General features: G+C 41.1%; 6 non-coding genes across 6 annotated transcripts; all 6 read left to right on the top strand.

Moving 5' to 3' along the window:
* Positions 1-5,575: 5,575 nt before the first annotated feature.
* Positions 5,576-5,648, top strand: trnak-cuu (transfer RNA lysine (anticodon CUU)). Its single transcript has one exon. It is a non-coding gene; the product is annotated as a tRNA-Lys (tRNA).
* Positions 5,649-6,177: 529 nt separating this feature from the next.
* trnal-caa (transfer RNA leucine (anticodon CAA)) lies at positions 6,178-6,288 on the top strand. Its single transcript has 2 exons — positions 6,178-6,215; positions 6,243-6,288. It is a non-coding gene; the product is annotated as a tRNA-Leu (tRNA).
* A 715-nt stretch (positions 6,289-7,003) lies between these two features.
* trnak-cuu (transfer RNA lysine (anticodon CUU)) lies at positions 7,004-7,076 on the top strand. Its single transcript has one exon. It is a non-coding gene; the product is annotated as a tRNA-Lys (tRNA).
* Positions 7,077-7,605: 529 nt separating this feature from the next.
* On the top strand, positions 7,606-7,716 carry trnal-caa (transfer RNA leucine (anticodon CAA)). The gene is made up of 2 exons: positions 7,606-7,643; positions 7,671-7,716. It is a non-coding gene; the product is annotated as a tRNA-Leu (tRNA).
* Positions 7,717-8,755: 1,039 nt separating this feature from the next.
* trnak-cuu (transfer RNA lysine (anticodon CUU)) lies at positions 8,756-8,828 on the top strand. The gene has a single exon. It is a non-coding gene; the product is annotated as a tRNA-Lys (tRNA).
* Positions 8,829-9,355: 527 nt separating this feature from the next.
* trnal-caa (transfer RNA leucine (anticodon CAA)) lies at positions 9,356-9,466 on the top strand. Its single transcript has 2 exons — positions 9,356-9,393; positions 9,421-9,466. It is a non-coding gene; the product is annotated as a tRNA-Leu (tRNA).
* Positions 9,467-14,582: the final 5,116 nt, after the last annotated feature.

Raw genomic sequence — 14,582 nt, 5'->3', positions numbered from 1 at the left:
CGGCTGCAACACCTGCTACAGAAATATTCAATAACTCCGCTCTAATGAGTCTTAATGCCACTAAAATCACTGCAGACATCAACGGCCTCCTGTTGGTTCCACAAACACAGCTTGTGCTTAATTTGGTGCATGTGTGAGTGTGAGTATGTTGTTCTGAACAATTTACCAACATCTGTATTCCAGACTGCGGTGTCACCTCAGGAGACTCTGATACCCTGCTGCTTATACTACAACAGGTGTGTGCAGCAGGAACAGGGAAAGGATGGATGAGATCTTTATGATATGATGGAGGTTGGAGCTTCAACAAGAAGATGAGAAAAGTCTTTATAATTCTACATTTATTTTCTTCATCTTTGACAGATCTGTCCTTTTTGTGGCAGTTCAGTAAAAATATGGATTTTCTGCAGTCCGGGAGGCCAAACTGACATCATGCAGTTTATATTTACACCACAAGAGGGCGATATCACCATAAATGAAAAGTCCCCTTCCGTCACAGTTCCAGCAGATATGAGTTACATTAGAGCTGAACTGAACATGGATCAGTAACATTTATTCAGTCCTGATCATCAGAGTTTGTCCAGTTATGGTAACAAAGACAAACTGGTCACATGTGGCACCATTAAAGATGATTTACAGCCCTTAAATGACCTCTCCGTCTCCTCTGTAACTGATGAGTTCAACATGTTGAAGAGCTGTTTGAACCAACTCTGAACTCATTCATTCATTCATTCATTCATTCATTCATATCGTCTCACACTTTGATGGAAACGTGTCGCACAAAGAAAAGTGATCATTCATTTCTTTAGATCTAAAATAATCAGTGTTGATAATCTGAGGCTCTTTTGTTCAAATCTAACATGTTTTTAATCCTATAAATGATGTGATCATGTGACCGGCACTAAATCAGCTGTCTTCAGATCAGAGGTTATCGTTTTATTTGAATAAAATACTTTATAAAGAATCATTTCAGATGTAGAATATCTAAGTTACACAAAGAGCAGAGAGACCTCGATAAAATGACAAACTGACTTTTCAACAACATTTCTTCTTCTTTTGTGGAGACTCAGAATGTGTCCAAAGTTTTGGTGGACTTTCTTTAAAAAGTGATCCATCAGCTATATTCCATCAGCTATATTCCACATCTGCTGAATACAGAAAGTTTGGACGTGTTTGTGGCTGCTGCTGTCCCAGCCATGATGTGTCCACACTGGGTGTTGTGTTCAGAAAGAAGCATACACATGCACATGCACATGCACATTCACATGCACATTCACATGCTAAAACAAGGGCACGGATAGAAATGACCTTTGGCCAAATTAAATACAGGTTCATTGCTTAAACTTCTCAGGCACCATGGCTGACTTCTGACAGAGCCATCTTAAATTAATAGTATACTTCATATTTTATACATTTTGTCTTGTGGACAACTTTTCAGGCTCAAGTCTTTTCTTCGTTGAGTCCCTGCAGGTTCTAGTGCCTGAAAGGACTCAGTTTCTCCTGACACAGTGAGGGACCTGTACAGGGACACATATTTCCTTTGATCCTTATTGTTGTGACCTTTGAGTTAGAACTTCTTTTCATAATTTAGCATTGACACAGTAGCAGTTTAAGTCAGAGCAAGTGTAAGAAGGCTAAATGGACAGAGATGATTTATAACTTTCCACACGTTTAGGTCATGGCACCCCACTGTGAATATAAATGTAAAAAACACATTTCTAACACGTTGCATGAACCGTACAATAATGACAAGTTTGAGTTCAAGTTGTGTTGAATTGTTTAATTATTATTACATGTTTCTCAAGCTGTGGAGAGAAACCAGAATTAAATACAGTTCACAACACGAAATTCTCCTTTTTCTGAATTTATACACGTCCCTCTCCAGTTTCATAATCTCTAGCTTGATCTTTTTTATTTTCAGTTTCTTGTATCTAGTTTGGCGCTCTCTTTATTGGACAAACACATTTCTTGAAAGGCTACTTACCACTCTGAAATATTTTCCTGTACTTTACCTTCACCTGCTGCCAGGTACGCTTTTGGCTGTTAAGATTGCTCCTGGTGAGATGTAACAGTGAAAAATTAATATCTGGGTCACACACACGGGATAATATAGTCACAAAGTATGATGATGCGTGTCGATTATTGGGTTATTAATAAAGTGAGCAAAATAAGCTGTCCTTGGAGCAGGAAAATAACATTAGTCTCCATGTGCAGCCAGCTGCAACACCTGCTACAGAAATATTCAATAACTCCGCTCTAATGAGTCTTAATGCCACTAAAATCACTGCAGACATCAACGGCCTCCTGTTGGTTCCACAAACACAGCTTGTGCTTAATTTGGTGCATGTGTGAGTGTGAGTATGTTGTTCTGAACAATTTACCAACATCTGTATTCCAGACTGCGGTGTCACCTCAGGAGACTCTGATACCCTGCTGCTTATACTACAACAGGTGTGTGCAGCAGGAACAGGGAAAGGATGGATGAGATCTTTATGATATGATGGAGGTTGGAGCTTCAACAAGAAGATGAGAAAAGTCTTTATAATTCTACATTTATTTTCTTCATCTTTGACAGATCTGTCCTTTTTGTGGCAGTTCAGTAAAAATATGGATTTTCTGCAGTCCGGGAGGCCAAACTGACATCATGCAGTTTATATTTACACCACAAGAGGGCGATATCACCATAAATGAAAAGTCCCCTTCCGTCACAGTTCCAGCAGATATGAGTTACATTAGAGCTGAACTGAACATGGATCAGTAACATTTATTCAGTCCTGATCATCAGAGTTTGTCCAGTTATGGTAACAAAGACAAACTGGTCACATGTGGCACCATTAAAGATGATTTACAGCCCTTAAATGACCTCTCCGTCTCCTCTGTAACTGATGAGTTCAACATGTTGAAGAGCTGTTTGAACCAACTCTGAACTCATTCATTCATTCATTCATTCATTCATTCATTCATTCATTCATTCATTCATATCGTCTCACACTTTGATGGAAACGTGTCGCACAAAGAAAAGTGATCATTCATTTCTTTAGATCTAAAATAATCAGTGTTGATAATCTGAGGCTCTTTTGTACAAATCTAACATGTTTTTAATCCTATAAATGATGTGATCATGTGACCGGCACTAAATCAGCTGTCTTCAGATCAGAGGTTATCGTTTTATTTGAATAAAATACTTTATAAAGAATCATTTCAGATGTAGAATATCTAAGTTACACAAAGAGCAGAGAGACCTCGATAAAATGACAAACTGACTTTTCAACAACATTTCTTCTTCTTTTGTGGAGACTCAGAATGTGTCCAAAGTTTTGGTGGACTTTCTTTAAAAAGTGATCCATCAGCTATATTCCATCAGCTATATTCCACATCTGCTGAATACAGAAAGTTTGGACGTGTTTGTGGCTGCTGCTGTCCCAGCCATGATGTGTCCACACTGGGTGTTGTGTTCAGAAAGAAGCATACACATGCACATGCACATGCACATTCACATGCACATTCACATGCTAAAACAAGGGCACGGATAGAAATGACCTTTGGCCAAATTAAATACAGGTTCATTGCTTAAACTTCTCAGGCACCATGGCTGACTTCTGACAGAGCCATCTTAAATTAATAGTATACTTCATATTTTATACATTTTGTCTTGTGGACAACTTTTCAGGCTCAAGTCTTTTCTTCGTTGAGTCCCTGCAGGTTCTAGTGCCTGAAAGGACTCAGTTTCTCCTGACACAGTGAGGGACCTGTACAGGGACACATATTTCCTTTGATCCTTATTGTTGTGACCTTTGAGTTAGAACTTCTTTTCATAATTTAGCATTGACACAGTAGCAGTTTAAGTCAGAGCAAGTGTAAGAAGGCTAAATGGACAGAGATGATTTATAACTTTCCACACGTTTAGGTCATGGCACCCCACTGTGAATATAAATGTAAAAAACACATTTCTAACACGTTGCATGAACCGTACAATAATGACAAGTTTGAGTTCAAGTTGTGTTGAATTGTTTAATTATTATTACATGTTTCTCAAGCTGTGGAGAGAAACCAGAATTAAATACAGTTCACAACACGAAATTCTCCTTTTTCTGAATTTATACACGTCCCTCTCCAGTTTCATAATCTCTAGCTTGATCTTTTTTATTTTCAGTTTCTTGTATCTAGTTTGGCGCTCTCTTTATTGGACAAACACATTTCTTGAAAGGCTACTTACCACTCTGAAATATTTTCCTGTACTTTACCTTCACCTGCTGCCAGGTACGCTTTTGGCTGTTAAGATTGCTCCTGGTGAGATGTAACAGTGAAAAATTAATATCTGGGTCACACACACGGGATAATATAGTCACAAAGTATGATGATGCGTGTCGATTATTGGGTTATTAATAAAGTGAGCAGGGCCAGTATATTTGTGCTGTACATCTCATACAGAGACAATTCAGCATGCTTTATGTAAACAAATTATAACACAAAGAGGAGAGCATAAATACGTGAGGACAGTAAAATAAATGTCTAACAATTGACAATGGTATGAAACTTTCATAACTTATTTAGTCTGTCTGCAGTTGTTTGCCATGCCGTTTCTTCGCTTTATTGATCACAGCTGTTTTACCATTTCTGATGATGAACTTTTAAAATCCTCATGCAGCTCCTTAAGCATTATTTGTTCAGCTGCCGAAAAAATAAAAGCTCTTGTCTTGTTCTCCTTTTCTGCCATCTCTGTTTTTCCACAATCCACTCGTCAGGGCTTCTTACGTTCCTCGTACACTCGCACTTAACCAGGCTATGTAAGCCTCGCTTGGATTAGCCTCACTGAGATGCAGCTGAGCTGGCTTCATGGAACGACTTGAGGCTTAATTGGGAGATGGTGTCAGTTCAAGCGACGCTTTCCGGCTACAGCCTGGCTTTCTTTAGCTACTTTCTAGGAATACCCCCCTTGAGTGCCTATGAAAGGTGCCTATATATAAAATGTATTATTATTATTATTAATTCTGATGTGCGATGAGGCAGTTCTCCTGCAACATTAAGCTCTTTTCCACCAGTACTTACTCACAACCACCTCAATGTGGGTGGGGTCGTTATAGCAAGGAGGTCCAAAAGTCCTGTGATGTCAGTCTTATGTGATACAAACATGACACAACAATTTAGGACATTGAGGCAAAGGTATACCTGCTGCTTGGTCTATGTCTTTGCGTCTAGCAATCCACCTCGTTGACGATCACAGAATACATAAAATCCAACTGTTGCTGTTGCCGGTTCTTGTTAAGGAGTGGCTTTCATGACTCATCCAGTGACATCACTCCCTGGCCAATCAGTGGCCTGCAGTCTGTAGATGTCACATTTTGGGCTCAACTAAACTCGACCCCGACCGAGTAGGTGCTAAAAATGTACCACCTGGTGCCAGGTGGTATTACCTCATGGAAAACCCTAACAGCTGAGTGGGATCCAGTCGAGTGGAGTAAGTAGAGGTTGAAAAGGAGGAATGTGTTCTGATGTCATTCTAAATCTCTGAAAGTTGACTTAGGCTTGTTTTATCTCGTCTTTTTTGTCGGAAGGCATATTTTATAACATGCGATTAGCCCGGCTAGCTCAGTCGGTAGAACATGAGACTCTTAATCTCAGGGTCGTGGGTTCGAGCCCCACGTTGGGCGTAGCAGTTTTAGTAATCAACAGATGTTTGATCCAGCCCTTAAAGTCAAAGTCCAGCTCTGTTACCACCATCACAGCGTCCTCAGTGGTGCCTCTTTGAATGATCACAAACCTCCTGAAATGCACAATATGAATCAAAAACATTCAAACTTGCGCAAGAGCATTATGTTTACCTTTCTTTGTGCTTACGTCATTTCTGTATTTCCTTTTTGCTCAAGTATGATCATTCACTTTAAAACAGAATAAGAAAAATCTGAATAACGACCCATGGCCTCTGGCCCTCTCATGCCTTCATTACTCATCCAGTGACATCACTCCCTGGCCAATCAGTGGCCTGCAGTCTGTAGACGTCACATTTTCGGCTCGACTCAACTCGAATCCCTGCCGTGTAGGTGCTAAAAATGTACCTGCTACCAGCTGTTACTCCCTCATGAAAAACCCTAAAACCTGAGTCGAATATAGTCAAGTGGAGTAGCGTTTTGAATTTTGGTTCACGTTTGTGGTATTTTACACAGTCAGGGAAGTAATGGTGTCAGGATGGCCGAGCGGTCTAAGGCGCCAGACTCAAGGCTTCATTCCTTCCTTAGCACAGGGACTTCTGGTCTCCCAAAGGAGACGTGGGTTCAAATCCCACTCCTGACATTAATTTAATGCTTAAATCTTACTTGCATATTAGAAGACCATTAAGAAAGCCATGTCAGGCCATGGTGAAAAAGGGTATTTATCTCTGAAGACGGGCCTTCAGTTCCTCCCATTAACATACACAATTCTGATGTGCGATGAGGCAGTTCTCCTGCAACATTAAGCTCTTTTCCACCAGTACTTACTCACAACCACCTCAATGTGGGTGGGGTCGTTATAGCAAGGAGGTCCAAAAGTCCTGTGATATCAGTCTTATGTGACACAAACATGACACAACAATTTAGGACATCGAGGCAAAGGTTTACCTGCTGCTTGGTCTATGTCTTTGCGTCTAGCAATCCACCTCGTTGACGATCACAGAATACATAAAATCCAACTGTTGCTGTTGCCGGTTCTTGTTAAGGAGTGGCTTTCATGACTCATCCAGTGACATCACTCCCTGGCCAATCAGTGGCCTGCAGTCTGTAGATGTCACATTTTGGGCTCAACTCAACTCGACCCCGACCGAGTAGGTGCTAAAAATGTACCACCTGGTGCCACGTGGTATTACCTCATGGAAAACCCTAACAGTTGAGTGGGATCCAGTCGAGTGGAGTAGGTAGAGGTTGGAAAGGGAGGAATGTGTTCTGATGTCATTCTAAATCTCTGAAAGTTGACTTAGGCTTGTTTTATCTCGTCTTTTTTTTCGGAAGGCATGTTTTATAACATGTGATTAGCCCGGCTAGCTCAGTCGGTAGAGCATGAGACTCTTAATCTCAGGGTCGTGGGTTCGAGCCCCACGTTGGGCGTAGCAGTTTTAGTAATCAACAGATGTTTGATCCAGCACTTAAAGTCAAAGTCCAGCTCTGTTACCACCATCACAGCGTCCTAAGTGGTGCCTCTTTGAATGATCACAAACCTCCTGAAATGCACAATATGAATCAAAAACATTCAAACTTGCGCAAGAGCCTTATGTTTACCTTTCTTTGGGCTCATGTCATTTCTGTATTCCCTTTTTGCTCAAGTATGATCATTCACTTTAAAACAAAATAAGAAAAATCTGAATAACGACCCATGGCCTCTGGCCCTCTCTTGCCTTCATTACTCATCCAGTGACATCACTCCCTGGCCAATCAGTGGCCTGCAGTCTGTAGACGTCACATTTTCGGCTCGACTCAACTCGAATCCCTGCCGTGTAGGTGCTAAAAATGTACCTGCTACCAGCTGTTACTCCCTCGTGAAAAACCCTAAAACCTGAGTCGAATATAGTCAAGTGGAGTAGCGTTTTGAATTTTGGTTCACGTTTGTCGTATTTTACACAGTAAGGGAAGTAATGGTGTCAGGATGGCCGAGCGGTCTAAGGTGCCAGACTCAAGGCTTCATTCCTTCCTTAGCACAGGGACTTCTGGTCTCCCAAAGGAGACGTGGGTTCAAATCCCACTCCTGACATTAATTTCATGCTTAAATCTTACTTGCATATTAGAAGACCATGAAGAAAGCCGTGTCAGGCCATGGTGAAAAAGGGCATTTATCTCTGAAGACGGGCCTTCAGTTCCTCCCATTAACATACACAATTCTGATGTGCGATGAGGCAGTTCTCCTGCAACATTAAGCTCTTTTCCACTAGTACTTACTCACAACCACCTCAATGTGGGTGGGGTCGTTATAGCAAGGAGGTCCAAAAGTCCTGTGATGTCAGTCTTATGTGACACAAACATGACACAACAATTTAGGACATCGAGGCAAAGGTATACCTGCTGCTTGGTCTATGTCTTTGCGTCTAGTGTGGGAGAAGGATGTCATGACATGCTCATGACTTCTGGCCTAGTTACATCCTGGGCCTTGTTGACTGGTTCATATGAATATGGGTAAAAGGTAGTATGGGCTGTTTACATTTAGGGCAGACGCTCGGCGTCGCAGAAAGAGATTGAGTCCGGATGACGCATGCATGTTATGATTAAACCAGTATAAAGTTGGTTCACAGTATGAAGACGGTGGACATTTTGTACATTCTGTATGCACATTTGCTGTGACGGTTTGTTCAATAAACTCCCCAATGGACGGCTGACCAACGCGGGATTCGACTCTAATTTCTCCACAACACTAGCAATCCACCTCGTTGACGATCACAGAATACATAAAATCCAACTGTTGCTGTTGCCGGTTCTTGTTAAGGAGTGGCTTTCATGGCTCATCCAGTGACATCACTCCCTGGCCAATCAGTGGCCTGCAGTCTGTAGATGTCACATTTTCGGCTCAACTCAACTCGACCCCGACCGAGTAGGTGCTAAAAATGTACCACCTGGTGCCACGTGGTATTACCTCATGGAAAACCCTAACAGTTGAGTGGGATCCAGTCGAGTGGAGTAGGTAGAGGTTGAAAAGGGAGGAATGTGTTCTGATGTCATTCTAAATCTCTGAAAGTTGACTTAGGCTTGTTTTATCTCGTCTTTTTTTCTCGGAAGGCATGTTTTATAACATGTGATTAGCCCGGCTAGCTCAGTCGGTAGAGCATGAGACTCTTAATCTCAGGGTCGTGGGTTCGAGCCCCACGTTGGGCGTAGCAGTTTTAGTAATCAACAGATGTTTGATCCAGCCCTTAAAGTCAAAGTTCAGCTCAGTTACCACCATCACAGCGTCCTCAGTGGTGCCTCTTTGAATGATCACAAACCTCCTGAAATGCACAATATGAATCAAAAACATTCAAACTTGAGCAAGAGCATTATGTTTACCTTTCTTTGGGCTCATGTCATTTCTGTATTCCCTTTTTGCTCAAGTATGATCATTCACTTTAAAACAAAATAAGAAAAATCTGAATAACGACCCATGGCCTCTGGCCCTCTCTTGCCTTCATTACTCATCCAGTGACATCACTCCCTGGCCAATCAGTGGCCTGCGGTCTGTAGATGTCACATTTTCGGCTCGACTCAACTCGAATCCCTGCCGTGGAGGTGCTAAAAATGTACCTGCTACCAGCTGTTACTCCCTCATGGAAAACCCTAAAACCTGAGTCGAATATAGTCAAGTGGAGTAGCGTTTTGCATTTTGGTTCACGTTTGTTGTATTTTACAGTCACGGAAGTAACAGTGTCAGGATGGCCGAGCGGTCTAAGGCGCCAGACTCAAGGCTTCATTCCTTCCTTAGCACAGGGACTTCTGGTCTCCCAAAGGAGATGTGGGTTCAAATCCCACTCCTGACATTAATTTCATGCTTAAATCTTACTTGCATATTAGAACACCATGAAGAAAGCCATGTCAGGCCATGGTGAAAAAGGGCATTTATCTCTGAAGACGGGCCTTCAGTTCCTCCCATTAACATACACAATTCTGATGTGCGATGAGGCAGTTCTCCTGCTACATTAAGCTCTTTTCCACCAGTACTTACTCACAACCACCTCAATGTGTGTGGGGTCGTTATAGCAAGGAGGTCCAAAAGTCCTGTGATGTCAGTCTTATGTGACACAAACATGACACAACAATTTAGGACATCGAGGCAAAGGTTTACCTGCTGCTTGGTCTATGTCTTTGCGTCTAGCAATCCACCTCGTTGACGATCACAGAATACATAAAATCCAACTGTTGCTGTTTCCTGTTCTTGTTAAGGAGTGGCTTTCATTACTCATCCAGTGACATCACTCCCTGGCCAATCAGTGGCCTGCAGTCTGTAGATGTCACATTTTCGGCTCAACTCAACTCGACCCCGACCGAGTAGGTGCTAAAAATGTACCACCTGGTGCCAGGTGGTATTACCTCATGGAAAACCCTAACAGCTGAGTGGGATCCAGTCGAGTGGAGTAGGTAGAGGTTGAAAAGGAGGAATGTGTTCTGATGTCATTCTAAATCTCTGAAAGTTGACTTAGGCTTGTTTTATCTCGTCTTTTTTTTCGGAAGGCATATTTTATAACATGCGATTAGCCCGGCTAGCTCAGTCGGTAGAGCATGAGACTCTTAATCTTAATCTTAAAAGCCACAGGTTCCTCTCTCAGTGACAGTCAGCCAGACTCCACCTGATCTGTACAAAGAAGAGAAGCAAACAGTCGAAATGAGCTACTTTTTTTGTACTTTACGTTCAACAGACACTGAGGGTGGGAGTATTTCTACATGCATTCACTTCTTTTATATTACATTTAGCAGACGCTTTTACAAATTAGGATAATTAGGATATGATGACAGACAGTCATCATTGAAAAAAATAAACGTGCACAATCGCCCTCCTATAATGCAATCTATGCAGTTTCCAAGTATAGAATCGAGTGTAGGAGCGAGTGAAAGTAAAGAATTCCCGATTTCCATGTCTTTTTTTAAAATTTAAAGAAAAAAAAATTAAATTTTAAAACATTTTTTTATTTTTTTTTTATTTTCCCGGTTTGGAATGTCTCGCGGACCGGTACTGATTTAAGAGATCAGTATTTAACAACTTTGTTGCACAAGGCTGGGTGGCCTCTCGCGGCCCAGTTTCCCTTTTTAAATAAACATTCCAGTCATTCGTATTGAATGTTTACAACGTGGTTGAACATCAAACATTTAGATGCAAACCTTGAAGACGTAGAACGTTTCAAACTGGATGTTTCAGCTGTTGTCTCGAAGCAAGTTCATCAACAGTTTCAAGGTCTCTGCCCGACTGATGTACTTTGGGTTGTCCAACAGATAATGGTGAGAATATAGAGGGGGATGGTCACTATAACGCTGTTTTCACGTAGTTGTTAGCTGCTCACTGGTGTGAACTGTGAACCTGAACGAGTGTGTACAAGTATAGCAGATTTTCAGCTTCCCACATGAGAAGCCTGGACAGAAATGTTTGTTTTGATTTAAAAACCTCTTTACTTCATGACCCTTTCTCTTAGTGCAGAATTAGAACCCCAGAATGTTCTAATTTATTCGCTGAGCCCCCTGTGACATCACACAGAACCCCCCTTAATGTACAGAATACGGAACCCGTGGCAGTCGGATCCTTACCAGACCGGTGCAGAGTAACACCTGTTTCAGTAGTTTGTGAAAGCCTTTAACTAACTTCAACACTGTTGATATACAGCTTGCAGACAGCCATTGCATCTCTCAGTGTTGAATGAAGATGATGCCCTTCAGTGATGATGACATAATGTGAGTACAACCAACTGCTCGATGCTGTAAATTGTCTCTTTGGGTCTTAAAATTCTTTTGGGTCTATCATAAAGGAACATAAACTCGAGAGTGATATTACAGTTCTTAAATGGTGCGCCTATGACTCAGAGTTTACACCTAATAAGTTGGACTCTAGATTCAAAGATTGGATAGCTAAGGGTATAACAGCCTTATGCAGGGTAATGAAAGACGGAAAAATGCTCAGTTTTGAAACGCTTAAAAGGACACATTTATTAGAAAAACAAGACTTCTATCGATATCTGCAGCTGCGGCACTACGTTGATACGAAGATGAAAAATGTAACAAAGACTGGCACATGTTTGATTGAACTGTTTACAAAAGCCTATAATTCAGAAACTATTGATAGAACTGTTTCATGCTTACATAAGAGTCTGTCGAATTTGAAATCACATTCAACTTCATATATTAAAACAAAATGGGAGAAGGAAGGAGGAATAATTATATCTGAAGAAGAATGGACAACAATATGGAGGTATCAATGGATGTGTACCAGCTCACAGAAGTGGAGGGAGTTTGGCTGGAAAAGCCTGATTAGGTGCTTTATTACACCCTCCCAGAAATCTCACTATGACAATAACTCCTCAGTCTGCTGGAGGAAGTGTGGAAATCAAAATGCAAACCATTATCACATTTTCTGGGACTGCCCGGTCATGAAGGACTATTGGAAAAAGATACACAACGCCCTACAGGACATCTTCAAATGTGAAATACCCCTCGACATTAAGACTATGTTTTTCGGACACATACCTGAGGGATGGCTGAAAAGAGATAAGCACCTCATAAATATCCTGCTAATGGCTTGCAAAAAGAATATCACCAGGAAATGGCATCACAAGAGAGCCCAACTGTCAACATCTGGATGGACATCACAATGGACATATATAAAATGGAGAGAATAACAGCATTTGTTCATTTTAAACTGGAGAAATTCACCTCATACTGGGAAAACTGGGTCAACTATGTCACGCCCCATAGGCCTGATTTTATTTTTACAAATCAATAACTATGCCATATAAAAAGGATCACTCCCCACTTTGTACATATTCTTGTGTGTTTTTGTTGTTGTTTGGTTCGTTTTTTTTTTGTTATCGTTTAGACATAAAATAAAAATACCACTTTGGCATTTAGGACAGACAAGAGATGTAAGATGTATGCACATGTACCGGATGTGAATGTTTGTTTCTGAATGTCAATAAAAAAAAATAAAATAAAAAAAAAAAATCATTCTTTTGGGTGGGCATTGATGACAGATAAGCCACAGAAATGTATCACTGCAGTAATGGACAACTGTCGGCCCGGTTAAAGTACATTACAATAATTTGTCTGAAATCACTAAATTCATGACATTTACCATTTCTCATTATCTAAAATGTTCTATTGTCTTTCTGTTTCCAGCTGTTAGTCTGGGTCTTGAGGTCCGTCAGTCTCCCTCTGATCTCATCAGAAATCCTGGTGCCAAAATGCAGATTTTCTGCAGCCACAGTAAAAGTGACTACAGAGTGATGCTCTGGTACCAGCAGTCACCTGGAGACACAGCAATGAAACTCATTGGATATTTGAACTACAAAGCTGTCACAATGGAAGACAAATATAAAGATGGTTTCAGTCTCGCTGGAGATTTGGATGGAGACGCAGCAAAGAATGGATCTGTGCACATCCCAGATGCAGGAGTGAATTACAGTGCAGTTTACTACTGTGCAGCACCAGAAGCACAATGACACAAATCCCCTCTGAACTCTACAAAAACTGCACACAAGTTTTTTTCTGCAGGCTCCCAAAGCAGCTGCTATGTGGTTGCCTTTCAGTTTGATGCATTCGCAGCACACTTCTGTAACACTGTTTCTGTACACTTTAACTTGGTGTCTCACTTTAGCACGATTTATACATCCAGGAAGGCAATCTACAGCAGCAAGAATATGTGAAGCCACTCCCTCCTTCCACTTCATCAGTTACAGTGATGGTGTTTCTGCATCCTCTTCATTCCTCTTTAAACCTCACTCATCTCATTTGAGCCTTAACACAAGTATAGATGCTGAGACTTTTCTGACTGTATCAACATCTGCAAAACTCTGTGAAATATAGTTTTATAAGGTTTTTTTTCAAGGCTTTTAAACAAATCATCTGTGCTGTTAAAGGAGAAAATGTTCTGCCTTCTCATTTGTTGCTGCATGCCAGGTAATCATTTGAAAAAGTATTCCTTCTTTATCATGTGGATGTTTTTCTGATGCATTATCCTGATCTAAAGTTCTCTTTTGCTCTTGCTCCAGCTGTTAGTCTGGGTCTTGAGGTCCGTCAGTCTTCTTCGGATGTCATCGCAAATCCTGGTGATACAGTGCAGATTTTCTGCAGCCACAATAAAAGTGACTACTGGATAATGCTCTGGTGCCAGCAGACACCTGGAAACACAGCTATGAAACATTTGTTTTTAAAAGATAAAACAATGGAAGATCCATATAAAGAGGACTTCAACATCTATGGAGATTTGAGCGGGGATACAGTGAAGAATAGTTCTCTTACAAACAAAGCAGCCCAACAAAAGCACAGTGCAGTTTACTACTGTGCTGCACCAGATGCACAATGACACAAATCCCCTCTGAACTCTACGAAAACTGCACACGACTTATCAACTTCAGTGGTTTTGAATTTTAAAAAATGAAAAAAACTGCTCTGGGACACCTGGTGAAGTGGTTTTATTATAATGGGGTGTGAGGGTATAAATGCTAGATCCTTTAGACAAACGGAATTTCTAATGTAATGAAGTTTGCCAAGAAAAAAGAAAAGGGAATTACATCTTAGGTTTCATGTCATTTCCTTCATGGAAATAGTGATTAAACAGAAGTCTCCTTGTTGGTACCCTATGGCATCCAGAATCTGCAGATGAGCTGCCCCTCACCTCTGGAACGCTCCCACCAGACACACATCACATGTCTCGCACTGTTGATTGTTGAAGTTGATTTACTGTTGGTTGGCCGCTCCGTTTGGAAATGTGATGTCACGTGTTTTTGACACGTTGCCATAAATCAAATGACTTCTTTCTTCTTCCTCTCCTCATCTTCCAGTTTGGAAGATCTCACTACACAAGGCAGCACTTTGGGTTTTAAAAAAGTGTAATGAGCCTTTTTCATGTTTTCTGAAAAAGCAAAAGTTTAAGAATGCAGGTAAATGATGGATAAC

The sequence above is a fragment of the Odontesthes bonariensis genome, chromosome 11 (genome assembly GCF_027942865.1).
Source record: "Odontesthes bonariensis isolate fOdoBon6 chromosome 11, fOdoBon6.hap1, whole genome shotgun sequence".
NCBI classification, from domain to species: domain Eukaryota; kingdom Metazoa; phylum Chordata; class Actinopteri; order Atheriniformes; family Atherinopsidae; genus Odontesthes; species Odontesthes bonariensis.
The sequence above is the reverse complement of the archived record's forward strand: the minus strand, read 5'-3'. Positions and strand labels throughout refer to the sequence as shown.